This window comes from Mustela nigripes, chromosome 6 (assembly GCF_022355385.1).
Source record: "Mustela nigripes isolate SB6536 chromosome 6, MUSNIG.SB6536, whole genome shotgun sequence".
Classification (NCBI taxonomy): Eukaryota; Metazoa; Chordata; class Mammalia; order Carnivora; family Mustelidae; genus Mustela; species Mustela nigripes.
This window is the reverse complement of record NC_081562.1, coordinates 137,270,472-137,284,179: the sequence shown is the minus strand read 5'-3', so window position 1 is coordinate 137,284,179 and position 13,708 is coordinate 137,270,472.

Below are 13,708 nucleotides of genomic sequence, written 5' to 3'. Positions count from 1 at the left end.
CGCAGCCATGCGTGGCATGTGGATGCAAACTTCTGAATACCACTCTAAGAGGAGACTGGTCTGTGACACGTATTAAAGATAGGATGGCGGGTGACTCGGGGGTCTGTGGTGGGGGAAACTGATGAGCCTGGACCCCACTCCAACACAGGGAAGTCAGGGTGAGGGCCATTCCCGCCCGATGACCCCACAGAATTCTTGCTGAGTGCAGACCAGGGGGCTAAGGGGTCCAGGTTGGGGATGAGGAATTTGACCAGACAGCCAGGGTGGTTGGTGTGGGCCCGAGGGGTGGTGATAAAATGACTTAGCATGGTTCTTGCTCAAAGTGGATTCCACAAGGACAGAGAGGGAGCCCACACTGGCCCCAGCAGTGCAGAGTTCAGAGGAGCCCAAGTATAGTTATATCAAGGGGAGTCTGTCACCATCCGCTGTCACCTGGAAAGACTTGGGGCCTTTGAGAGGAATGGCCGCTCCAGAGCTTTGGACAGGAAACTGCAAGATCAGCCTAAAACATACTTTTGTGCCAGAGAAACCGGAATTGCTCAGAGAATGACAGGGACATGCCAGAAAGACACAGAAGCCATCTGGAATGGGCTCCTGCTGACCACACTGGGGACAACTGGAGCATCAAGACACATGATAATAATAATGAGTCAGAACCCATAGGATGGACTCGGAAACCACAAGTTCACACGTATGCCAATTAGTTAATTATATCAATTAGTTATCATAATCATATTTAGAATTAATTAACTCTATTTGAGGAGTAAATGGATATTTCCATGGTTTCAAAGTGCCTCCCCACAAAAATACTGAATAATCACAAACGCAATCCAGCTTCCCACGAGGACCTGGCAGACGGACCCTAATCAGGGAATCAACGTTCCAGGTGTGATGGAGCAAGGGGAGACCACGCGGCGCTGAACCCAATGCCATGACCCGAATCCCTGAGGGACACCCCCCACACAACGGAGTCTGCAGTGCTTAAAAGTCTAGATACCTGGCAAGCGCACGAGACCCTTACTGATGGCAGGAGACAGAAGAGAGCTCACAGCCAGATGATTCTCTGCTGGATACATCTGGTCAGAGGCCACTACTGGGAACAGTGCGGGGGTCTGAAGGGGATAGAATGCCTGGGCAGTAGGAATGGAGTGGACACATCTCCCGATTTGACGGGTGCTTTGTGATCATGTAGCCGAATGTCCTTGTGTGTGGAGATGACAACGCTGAAACATCCAGGGGAGAACGAGACACCATGTCAGCCGTTTCTCCCCACGTGGACCTGGACAAATATTTACAGCGTGTTTGCAACTTTTCTGTAAAAGTTTGAGGTCATTTCGAAATGCATCAGTCAGTCTTCCATAAAATTATGGTTCCCGGGGATGGCAGGGAACTCGACAGATTGGTTAGTCAGGCCCCCTGTCCTGGGGCCTGGATGGGTTTAATTACCCCCATTTCACAGAAGAGATAGTTGAGAGAGAGCAGGAAGCATAGTGAGACTTTGGCCCCTTGTTTCGTAAATGGGGCTAAAGGAGGGGATGGCAGCAGACATCAAACAGCCCAGGCTGCCCCTGTACCTATTCAAGGAGCGCCCCTCCACTACAACCCTGCATTATACCATGGGGTCCTTTCCTGGTCAGGAAGTCTCCACAATGAAATCAGAAGAGGAAAACGTAACAGAATTAAGTGTGGACTTGACAATCAGGGCTAAGCCCAGATGGTCAGGGACCTTCCGTCGATCTTTAAGTTCCTCTCAAGAAAAGAAGCTGCCTCTGTGGCCTATTTAAGTGCCAGGGGCCCGTGGGCCCGTTGGGTGGAGAAGGAGTTCAGGAGAAGCCTTCTCCCGGAGAGAGGTAGAGATCGCTCGTGAAAAGACACTGATTTTAGGAGAGACAAGGATGTGTACTTTAGGGGAGGAAAGAGCTAGAAGGTGAGGCCTTGGGTTTGGTGGAAAGGAGCAGGAGACCCAGGGAGGCTGCCTGCGCTGCTCTGGCCCTCGACCGTGAGATGGTCTCCTCTGTGCCACCCAAGCCCCATAAGACCACAAAGTCAGAAGATGGAATGTCATGTTCATGATTTAAAATGGAACACAGGGGGCGCCTGGGTGGCTCAGTGGGTTGGGCCTCTGCCTTCGGCTCGGGTCATGATCTCAGGGTCCTGGGGTCAAGTCCCACTTTGGTCTCTCTGCTTGGCGGGGAGCCTGCTTCCTCCTTTTTCTCTGCCTGCCTCTCTGCCTACTTGTGATCTCTGTCAAATAAATTATTAAAATCTAAAAAATAAAAATAAAAAATAAAATGGAACACAGAAGTTGCTGAGGTCCCGTGGCTGCTGTGTGACAGGCAGGATGGCTCCAGGGATGCGGGAGGGGCGCCGGGCTGGAAATCCTTACATCAAAATGTGGAGGGGCTTTCCCTTTAAGTCAAACTCCTTGAGACATCAAATCAAAGATGGCAGTCTTTTTTTTGTTTTGTTTTTTTGGCAGTCATCTTTTAAAAAATGCCATAGGCTTGGATAGAAAGAATGCTCCCAGGCTCCTGAGGAACACACAGGGTGTCAAGGCCCTTTGAAGAGGGGCTGCTGTCATTCCTGTTTTTACATATAGAGAAACTGGTCCAAGGCCACTCGGCAACCTGGTCAGGACCAGAACATAATCCTTACCCCGCCCTTGGGGTTTTTCTTCCTCTGCCAGCTCTTTCCACCAAAATAACCTCAGTTTGAGGGGCACTGGGTGGCTGAGTCGGTTAAACTTCCAACTCTTGATTTCCACTCAGGTCATGATCTCAGGGTCTTGAGATGGAGCCCCGCCTCGGGCTCTGCACCCTGCATGGAGTCTGCTTGAGATTCTCTCTGTCCCGCTACCTCTCACCTCCACCTCGTACTCTCCCTCTTTCTCTAGAGAAATGGTAACAATACTAAAAATAACCTCAGTTTGAATGAAACAGAACCAGGTCTGGTCCCACTTTTCTAAGAGCATGGACAGCCTGCCTGAAAGTGGTCACAGGCTTGCAGGGAAGGAGGCTGCTTGTATGGTCTTCTCTTCCATCTTCCTACAAACTCGTTCCAAAATTTGCTCCCTTTAAGACCAGGTAGATGAGGTCTGGTGTGTATGGAGCCCTTCTGGCATGGTGCTTCATACACAGGAGAAATGACAAAACCATCACACCCAAAGGACACCTGGGGAGCCTATTTGAGCTTTGAGCTGCATGAGTAGGACATCAGCTTTCCTGCTGTAACAAAGAGACCCAAATAATATTGGCTTAAGACAGAAATCTATACCTCTGTCCTGTGAAAGTTCAAATGAGCAGGCAGAGCTGGTACAGTAGCTGCACAACTATCTGGATCCAGGATCCTTTAACTATCTGCTCTGTCATCCTCAACATGTGCTTCCATCTTGTGGCCCAAAATTGCTGCTCCAGTTCCTGCCATCAAGTCTGCATTCCAGTCATAAGGTGGCCTGGCAAAAAGCAAGGGCACACCACTTCCTTTTAAGGATATGACCCCAAAGTTGCACACACCTCACTCCCACGCACACTGCATTTGCCAGAACTTTGTCTCACGGTCACATGCAGCTAAAGGCAAAGCTAAGAACCTAGCAACTCTAGTACTGCGTACTATGTAATAATAATAGTACCATGCAATATAGTGCTATGTAATAAATGCGTACTGGGCATTGGCTATAATTCTGCCACATGGGTAATACATTTTAGCGGCTCAGAATGGAGAAGTCTTTTTCTCCAGTGCTCACTCTTTCGAGCCTAAGCTGGACCCAATTTTCTCTGCTCAGAAGTGCACGCTTGGATCTGAGCCAGACTAGACCTGTGTGTGTGCCTCGCCTCTCTCAGGAATCTGTCCTAACATTCCACACTCTCTCTCTCATCTTGTTTACATGCTTTCTGCTTTGGACTCAGCTTGGGCCTCCTGCTCTGTCATCAGGGAAGCTGCTGGGCAAGACTTCGCCTGCCTTCATCTGGCCAGGGAGAGGTGATCCCCAGTCCACCCCCCCCAACTCCTCTCCCCTCCCCTCACCCCTACTGCCCCAGGAGAAACAAGCTTCCCTTGGCCAATGGGAACTTCTCCAGCTCATCCAGCAGCAATCCCGTGCAGCCTGTACTGTGGACAGGGGTCAGAGCCAACCCTGCCGGCACCTAGGGAAAGGGAACAAATCACCGTCCCTCGCATGTGCACCCTGTGTCAGTGGCAGATATGCCCAAGAACCACAGGGTGAGGGCCCAGCTGCACACGTGTCTGGCAGCTGCATCCCCGCATTTCTTTGCAACTGAGCCATTTTGGAGCATCCTTGTGTACTGAGGGAGGTGACATTTGGCTTCAGACCCTGGGCATTCGGGATGACTTCTGCAGAACTTGGAGATATGGCAACTCAGAGTCCTGTGTTTAGCAACTCTGTGACCTGAAGAGCAGTGCAGCGTGGTGGGGAAATACACACAGGCTTTGGAACCAGACTTTCTAGACTCTGGTCCTGGCTCCAGTGTTTATTACCTTGGAACTATGGGTAAGACACCTGGTGAATCTAGGTCTGGTTTCCCATATGTAAAATGGGGATCTTTGTGCGTGGTCAGGTTGGTGAGTAATAAATGGGTAACACGTATTGGTGCCTGGCCTGTAGTAAGCCTTTGATGACCATCAGCCACTCCTAGGTCTTAATCTCTGTGAACCTCAGTTTCTCCTTACACTCAGAGTGGGACATTCAGGGTGAAAATGTCTTACATCTCTAGAAGGTTTCCGATGTATGTTTCCTTCTCTGCTTTCCTAGGTCTGGCTTCTCTATAAAGAGCGGGAAGAAAATGATTTTCCCCTCCTCCCCATGGAGCATTCATACTGGTGCTCAATCTGGAGAGGGGGTTCTGAAAGTGTGTTGTTCATCTGTGTGGCTTTCCTGCACTTTGTGCTGTGTTCTGGCCAACCCATGACCTCCATGACCGCCAGAGCACTACCACCACCGAGGACAGAGGCAGGCGGGCAGAGCGCCTGGGTGCATGCTGAGACCAGTGGCCCGGGAAGCCTTCTGGAGTCTCGGGAAATGTCTTCCCCGTCAGTCCTGGAGCCCACGAGGGCTGAGGGGTGCCTGGATGGAGGCACACCAAGACACCCAGGGATCTCAGGAGGAAAGGGGAAGGTTCCCCAAGGGAAGATGCCAGCTCCAGGAACAGACCCCCATGAAAAGTGAGATAGGACTGAGTCCTTAACAAAACAATGCATTTTGCTTATTTTTTCACCTGCCTCACCATAAAGGCAACTAATCTCATTCTTCCCAACATACGTTTACTAATTACGATACCGAAAGCCTCGAGATCAGCACCATGGGAGCAAACGTCATCAGAGAGTGAATATAAGCATGGGGAAATAGAAGCAGATACTGTCAGTCCCTGTGGCTTTGTCTGTGAGCTAGCTAAACACTAGGGAACTTTCTCCCTGGAAAGATGCAAGGCGTGCTGGGTGTGGGTGTAGGAGGAGGACAGGGTCCCGGGTTGCTCCTCATGGCCGTGATTACAGCTTCCCAACTCTGTCCAGCTCCAGTTTGAGGGTCTGGTGCTACCCCTCCCCACTGCTCTCCAAGCATCAGATGTCCTGGGAGCCTGTGCTCTCTGCCAAGGTTTCATTAAAAGTTTTCTCCTGTAATTTTGCAGTTTTACAGCTAGTTCGATCATGTTTGCCCTTCTGAAAACATGCAAGCCTTTAAGTAAACACAGGCTCAGAAAACCAGAACATTCTTGTGAATTCCCTTTAAGCTCTGTGTTAGGTTCAGAATGGATAACACGGGCTTATGTGGATAGGAAAGTCTAACCTTAATGTCCAAAACATTTTGTAAATCTTCAGAAAAGGATGTACGTCTTGCATACCGGGTAAACCAGGTATCCCCAGAGATTCATGGTTCAGAAGCCAAGACTTAGCCATGTGAAGCCTGTTAAAAAGATGGAGACAGGGGGATGGCAGAGTGCTGCTAGTCATTTACACTATAGTCTAAATGCTATAGTCTAAAGTCTGCTTTTCCTGAGGAGAAGTTTTCAAGTCAGGACAGGAGAGCAAGAAAGAGGACAGGGATGCAAAGGGGCAGCCAAAGCGGTGGAGGAGGAGGAGGGAAGCTGGGATCAGCAGAGTCAGCCTTCACCTCCCTGCATCTGGGTCAGTCCCGATCCTCTGACATCACGGACCAGGTATTTGTAGCATGCGTAACACACTTGCTGGTCCCAGAACATTCCATTCTGAGGCTCCTTGCCAAGAGATGGCTGTGTGGAAGCCCCAGGGAGAGCAGAACCTGGCTGGGACCTGGTTGGAAGTTCAGGCCACTCTAATTATCAAGCTGGGCAGCTTCCTCAGGAGATCCTTTTTCAGCTTCTCATTCAGCTCTTCATTCCCTCTTGGCTCCTGGACTACCCGGGCCCCACCCTTGTGGAGGAAGAAGCCCCGAATGGTGTGGCCAGGACCACCTGGCCAGATGATTAACAGGCCAGGCCAGAAATGACATCATGCTTCCCCCAACCCCCACCCCATCCCCAGAACCCAGAGGACGGTTTGCTGGAATGTCTTCACTACCGGCTGCCAGCCACATACCCTTTCCTCAGGGGTTGGGAAGGGTTTTGAGTCTGACTCGTCTGGGTTACTGCAGCCTGTCCAGTGAGTCACTGGGCCCCAGGAGCCCTCTCAGCTTAGGATGACTTTAGACCTGTCAGGCCTTACGAATGCCCCTGGGCCTCAGTGTGCTCAAGGGGGTCGGCATGGAGTTCACATGTTTAAGCTGAGTTTGTAAATTAGGGCCAAAAAAGCCCTTCTGAGGTAAGGCTGTTTCAAAGCCAAGTGTCCAGCACTCAGTTTGATGAAGCCCCATGGACTCTTTCACATTCAAATGACCCCTGGCTCGCTGTTCTCCTACAGCAGACATCTCGGACTCAGTCCTGACCGCCCTCAACTGGAAGCGCTCATGACGGATGGCCCCTGGGGGCCACACAGGCCATGTGTGTTTCTGTGCCAAGGTGCCGTGCTAAGGTGCTAAGGGCTCTATGTGGATTGCCAGGATGCCTCCTCATGATGAACCCGTGAAGGAGCTTCCCTTTTAACTTCTACTGAAGGATGAGGAAGCTGAAGGTTAGAGAGACCAAGCTCCAAGGTCACGGGTCCAGCAAGTGACCAAAGAGACTGGGCACCAAACCAGTTGTCTGACGCCAGCTGCCCTACCCCACCCAGCATCCTGTGTGTGGGATGAGATCGCCCAGGGGATACAACAGGCTGGTGAGGCCGCATCCAACACATCTGAGCTCCAGCGGCTGGGTCAGGGGCACCGTCCAAATATCCTGTCAGCTGGGTAGGATGTTGGTCAAGGGCATTTAAGAGCTCATCAGAGGAGGTGACATTCTCCACCCCTGCAGCCCTGAGATCTCAGTCACACACGGGACAGGATCTAGAGGCGGCAGCTCACACCTACACTTGCAGGGGCCGGCGACGACGGGCCTAAAGACTCACGCTGACCCCGGGTCAACAAGGCAAGGGCGAAGAGTGGAAACAGATTCTGCCACATCAGCAGGAAATCTTGTCTTCCTTGGCAGAGGCCATTGAGCCTTAAATGCACTCATTTTTTCAGTAAACCAAACATTGGAATGAAGGCTATGTGCCCACTGACCACATTTCCCGAATCACCAGTCTCCCCCAGAGCCACCTCTAGGGAGAGTAGAGCCAAGTGTTTGAAATCAGGATTGAACCAAAACTGGGTCCTGTGGCCACTGGACATTCTGCCTCCCTCTTTTGCCCATGCTCACCCACATGCCCACCAAGGCAGGGGGGCACGGCCATAAGACATGGAGCAAACTGCCGGCTGGGCCTTTCCCCCTTCAGCCTGATGGGATGGAAGCATCCAGCACAGTTGTGGAGAGGGGTTGGGCATGGGGTCCCACAGATCCCACAGAGCGTGACTTTGTCCCAGCCCAAAGGTGGGGTCCAAGAAACGGGATCTGTGTTCTGTATAGTCTTTCAGAATCTCTTTATAAGGAAAGGATGCTATTTGTTAGCTGTGGCCTCCCAGGCTTGGGGGGTAGGTGGGGACCTCAGCAGCTGGCAGCCACCCAGAGATGTCCTTCCTGCCTCTTCCTTTCTTTCCTGGGCTTCTGAAGAGGGGGCAATGGCTTCATCACACTGAGCCAGAAAACACTGAGCACAGGTCACAATCAGGCTGTGGTAAGAATAGACCGATTCACTCTTGTGCCTTCATGCAGTCTCTCCAAAGACCATGCTCTCCTACTGCCAACGTGAGTGATTCTGCTCAGAACGCCAATCGCTCATATAACCCAACTGGGCAGATTTCAGAATGTTCCTATTTTCCTGAAGATGGCATTTGTGGATCTTTAAGGGATTGCAAAAATTCATGTTTCAATGGAAACATCATTTTCTTAAAAAAAAAAAAAAAAAAAGCCTTTTGGGCCTGGGTCAGTGCAGAATTTTGCTACCAAGGGTGTGTGGTGGGGAGAGAGACAGAGACAGAGGAGAGAGAGAAGCAACCTCAGAGTTAATGCCGTCACAACAGAAGAAGTTCAGCAGAGCACAGAGGGATACCTGCAGGGGAGCAGAGGCCTCTCAGCTGGGCTGCAGCTGCCTGGTCTCCCCGCCCCCAGCCCCTACGCGCCCCCCCCACCCCGCCCGCCCTGGGGGCCAGCTGCCCACAGCTTCTCCTGCCTGCTCTGACCTGACCTTGCCCACCCAAACATTGGCCCCCGCCTGCAAACACAAACTGGGAGACTTATCTGCATTGCCTAACCAAGGTAAACAGCCCTACAGAGGCCTGGTCCCTGCCCCCCACCCCCCAAGGTCAGCCTGCTGGGCCAAAGGTTTGCCTGGGGAAATTTTTTCAGGGACTATTTCCTGCTGGCAAGACTTCTGGATTCAGGAAGTTTCAGTGGAATAATTTCCTATTCAGTGTAGAAACCTAAGTCTAGAAGGATCTTCACAGTTATGAAGTCTGTACCCCAGCCCTTTGCCAAACTTTCTGCCATTTCCTGAGAAGGAAAGAAAAAAAAAATATAATTGCCATTGGACATACTTGGCGGTGACTCAACTCTTTCAAACAGAAAGTCTTCCTGAGGTTTGAACTAAACCCTTTAGGTTTCGGGGTGGGCCTGTTCCCTTCTGCTCTTGTCTCTCATGTAAACAAAGAATTGCTGGCGAAGGTGCCTATGGCAGGCCTCGCCACATGCAGCCACATCAGCCAGAAGACACTGTTCTTTCTGCCACGCGTCTGGGAGATGTCAGACCCAGCATCTGATTCTGGGTGCAATGGTAGCTAGCTGTGTGACCTTCAGCAAACTGCTCAACCTCTCTGAGCTTCAATTTCCTCATCAGGGAACAAGGGGGCTGGACTAGACAGTCCCGTAGGTGCTGCTATGGACTGAATTACGTCCCCTCCCAAATTCATATGTTGAGGTCCTAACTCTCAATGGGACTACATTTGAAGAAAGGGGCTCTTACCATTTGCGACGACATGGATGGAACTAGAAGGTGTTATGCCAAGTGAAATAAGTCAATCAGAGAAAAATAATTATCAAATGATTTTACTTACATGTGGAATTTAAGAAACAAAACAGAGAATCTTGGGGAAGAGAGGAAAAAATAAAACAAGATGAAATCAGAGATGGAGACAAACCGGAAGCCACTCTTTCTTAATCATAGGAAATAAACTGAGGGTTGCTGGAGGGAAGGGAGGTGGAGGGATGGAGTAAGTGGGTGATGGACATTAAGAGGGCAGGTGATGTAATGATGTAATGATGTAATGGGTATTACATACAAACTGATGAATCACTAAACTCTACCTCTGAAACTAATAATGCACTCTATGTTAATTAATTGAATTTAAATTTTAAAAAATGGAGATAGGGCTCTAAGGGCTTCTAATTAAGTTAAATGAGGGTGAAAGGGTGGAGCCCTAACCCAATAGGGGTGGAGTCCTTATAAGAAAAGAGACCAGAGAGCATGCATGCTCCCTCCCCCTCTCCCTCCTCCCCAACTCCCTCTCCTGTAAATGACAGAGGAAAGGCCATGTGAGGACACAGCAAGAAGGTGGCCTTCTGCAAGCCAAGGAGAGAGCCCTCCCCAGGGCCCAGCCCTGCTGATACCTTGATCTGGACTTCAACTTCCAGAGTTGTGAGAACTAAATGTCCCTGGGACTTGGTCATGGCAGCCCATGGCAGGCTCTTCTCCCTCTGTCATCCTGGTCTCTAAGTGGATCTGCTCTTCTGTGCTGCAGAGTTTGGTTGGAATGAGACCTAAGCCAGGTCTGCTGCCACTCTCACCTTTGAGAGACATTAAGATGGCCTGAACCCTGGTGGAAAACCAGCGACCCACAGGCTCTCCAAATATTCTTAGCAGGGGATCTGTTTCTGATACCCTCTCTGGCAGGGAATGTCTGCTTCTGCAGAATTCTTTCAGATATAGATCATCCTTCACTGGTCTACCACACACTACCCCATTCTCGTCATAGGCAAAGGGCCCTTGACCCAGAGCCTGCAAGAAGCTGAAGGCACAGACGACCAGAAAGAGAAGGAGAGAGAAGAGACTCTGTGTGTGTGTGTGTGTGTGTGTGTGTGTGCAAGTGTGTGCACATGCGAGTGTGTCCCTACTGTTTATGAACAGGGACCCAACTATACCTCTTGAGCCCTTGTCAACCCAAACATCCAGCAGCAACCACATGCATCACACTGCTGGGGCTGACTTTGGCCCAGGTAGTGCCCTCTAGTTGGACTCTTCTTTATCGAAGTATCTCCCACTGCTCTTTGAAAGTTGTCAAGGGTCCCTTTCTTCAGGAAGCCCCTGGTTCACCCCCTCTGTGCTCACGTGGAACGTGCACACATAATATGGGTTCATTAATCACACTAGACTCTGGGATCTGTGGGAGGAAAGCCTGGGTCGTCTTCATCCTCCCCCAGGGCCTAGAGCATAATAGGCATCTAAAAACTGTAAGAGGATGGTGAGCAGAAGACAGATGGGTAAGTGGGCGTGTGGATGAATGGGTGAATGGGCGGCTGAATGGGTGGATGGGTGAATGGGTGGCTGAGTGGGTGGGTGGGGGATGGATGGGTGAATGGGTGGGTGGATGGGTGAATGGGTGGGTGAATGGGTGAATGGGTGGCTGAGTGGGTGAGTGGATGGATGGGCGGGTGAATGGGTGGGTAGGTTGGGTGATAGATGAATAGAAAAATCACTTTGCCTCTAGTTGTCTGGCTCTGTCGCTCTGTTGAGTGAGAGGCCAATCTTCCTAATGTCTAAGTTAGCTCTCTTCATGACCCAAATACCTTCAGAGGTTGTGCACTGCCTGCCAAACACAGTGTAAACTCCTCAGGCTAGAATCTGGCCCTTCCTATTTGTCCAGTTCTTCTGTCCTTCTCTCCCACTAGTCTCTAGCCAAATCATAGCAGATGTTCTCTGCACTCTGGCTACTCAGAGCCACCCTCTGACCTGCAGCATCAGCTTTACCTGGGAGCTTCTCAGAACTCCCAAGCCCTCTCCAAGCCCTACCAAATTAGAATCTGCATTTTAACAAGATCTTAAGAGGGTCACACCCATGTGAGTATTTGATGATCTACTCCATGCTCCTGCCAGTTATCTGTCAAAATCCTGTGTATCTTTTAAGGCCTCACCTGTGCCTTCCTACCTGGAACTCCCCTGCTCCCACCTACCATAATCCACCCTCCTACACACAAACACACACACACACGCACACACACAACACACAGACATGTCGTTTGTTTTCTCAGAATGACCACAACAGTTGTTTCATGCCTCCCTTGTCAGAGTTTACATTGTTCCTGAGATGTGTTTGAGTCTCATGTCTCTGTTGTAAATGACAAATGTCTGGTGAATAACAACCTTGTTAGTCTATTTCACCTAATGCTATGTCTCGAAAGATGCCTTGTATCTAGTCGGTGCTGGACAAATGTGTTCAGTAAGGGCAGGGATTATTGAAGGAAGGAACAAATGAAGGTCCTACTACAGGAAGAAGGTTCATGGGTGTCCATTGTTGGCAGCACCCCCAAGACAAGAGTTCCATTGGCTGGTTTCTGGCTTTCTTCCCTGCAACAGTGGGGAGCATCTCAGTTTGCCTACCCAGCCCCAACTCTGCTGCATCCCCTGGAGTGATAGGAAATGAGACTGTCCCCTGTGGTGGCACAGGCCCCTCTGGAAGCTCTCTGGCTGTCTCCTCCATGAGTATGGCGGGAGGGAGAGATCTACCTTGTTATGGAAGCACAGTGAAGCCTGACATAGCATTGGTGGTCCTGAGTCCAACCTCTTCAAAAGGTCCTGAGTCCATCCAGCTTCAGAAAGTCATGACAAACTCACAGACTTCCTGACCTCGGTGAGCTCTTCCTCCCAACTCATCTTGGGAATCTTTTCCGGATGCTTTTGCCCAACCCACTCACCCCCTTTGTCAAGAGGCTAGTTCTTAGTCAGTACATGGTTTTCTCTGCATTAAACAGCATGGGGAAAATAGAATGCTTCCTTCTAAAATCAAGAGCAAGGCAAGGATGCCCACGGCCAACATTTCTACCAACTATGGTACCGGAGATTCTAGCCAACACAATCAGGTAACAGAGGGAAATAAAACACACTCAGATTGGAAAGCAACAAATAAAATTGTTTTTGCAGAATGACATAATCCTGTATGATGAAAATCCTAAGGAATTCACAAAACAACCACTAGAGCTAATTAAAGGGTCAGAAAATGTCACAAGGTACAAGACCAATGTAAAAAAAAAAAAATTGACTGCATTTAGATATGAGCAATGAACAATCTGAAAATGAAGTTAAGAAAATAATTCCTTCACAATAGCTAAAAAATCATTATGCAATTCTTATCAAAATCTCGGCAAAATATTTTATAGACATAGATAAGCTTACTCTAACATTTGTATGGAAAGACAAAGCAACTAGATGAGCTAAAACAATCTTGACAAAATCAAATGGGAGGAACCATTCTACCTGATATGGAAGCTTACTAGAGAGCTATCATAATCGGGACAGTGTGGTATTCACAGAGGGAGAGACACAGAGATCAAAGGAACAAAAAAAAGGAAACCAAAACAGACCCACACAGTATGTTCTGTGGTTGCTTTTTGTTTTGTTTTTGGTTTTTTCTGACAAAGATGCAAAAGCAATCCAATGGAAGAATGATAGCCTCTTCATTGTAACATGTAACAGAACATTTTTAAGCAAAAAAATCCTTGCCCTAAATCTCACATCTTACACCAAAATAAACTCAAAATGGATTACAGACTTAAATGTAAAATGTAAAAACCATAAAGCTATTTTTGGAGGGAAGGGTGGCAGAAAATCTTTGAGAACTAGGGCTAGGCAAAGATTGGAGTTCTTGGGCATGAAATAATTTATGGGGGAAAAAGGTAAGTTGAACTTCATCAAAATTAAAAATTTTTGCAGACAAGAAAACTCCATTAGGAAGATGAAAGACAAGCTACAGTTTGGGAAAAATATTTGAAAACTATGTAATGGGCTTGGTATCCAGAATCTATAGAAAAAATTCTCAAAACTCAAATACACAAATGCAGTAAAAACACCAATGCAAGCCTGCCTATAATCAAATTAGAAAGGCCAAAGGCATGAATAGACATTTCACCAAAGAAGAGAAATGATTAGCAAATGGACACATAGAAAGATATTTAACATCATTAGCTTCTGGGGAAGTACAAATTAGAACTAAGGC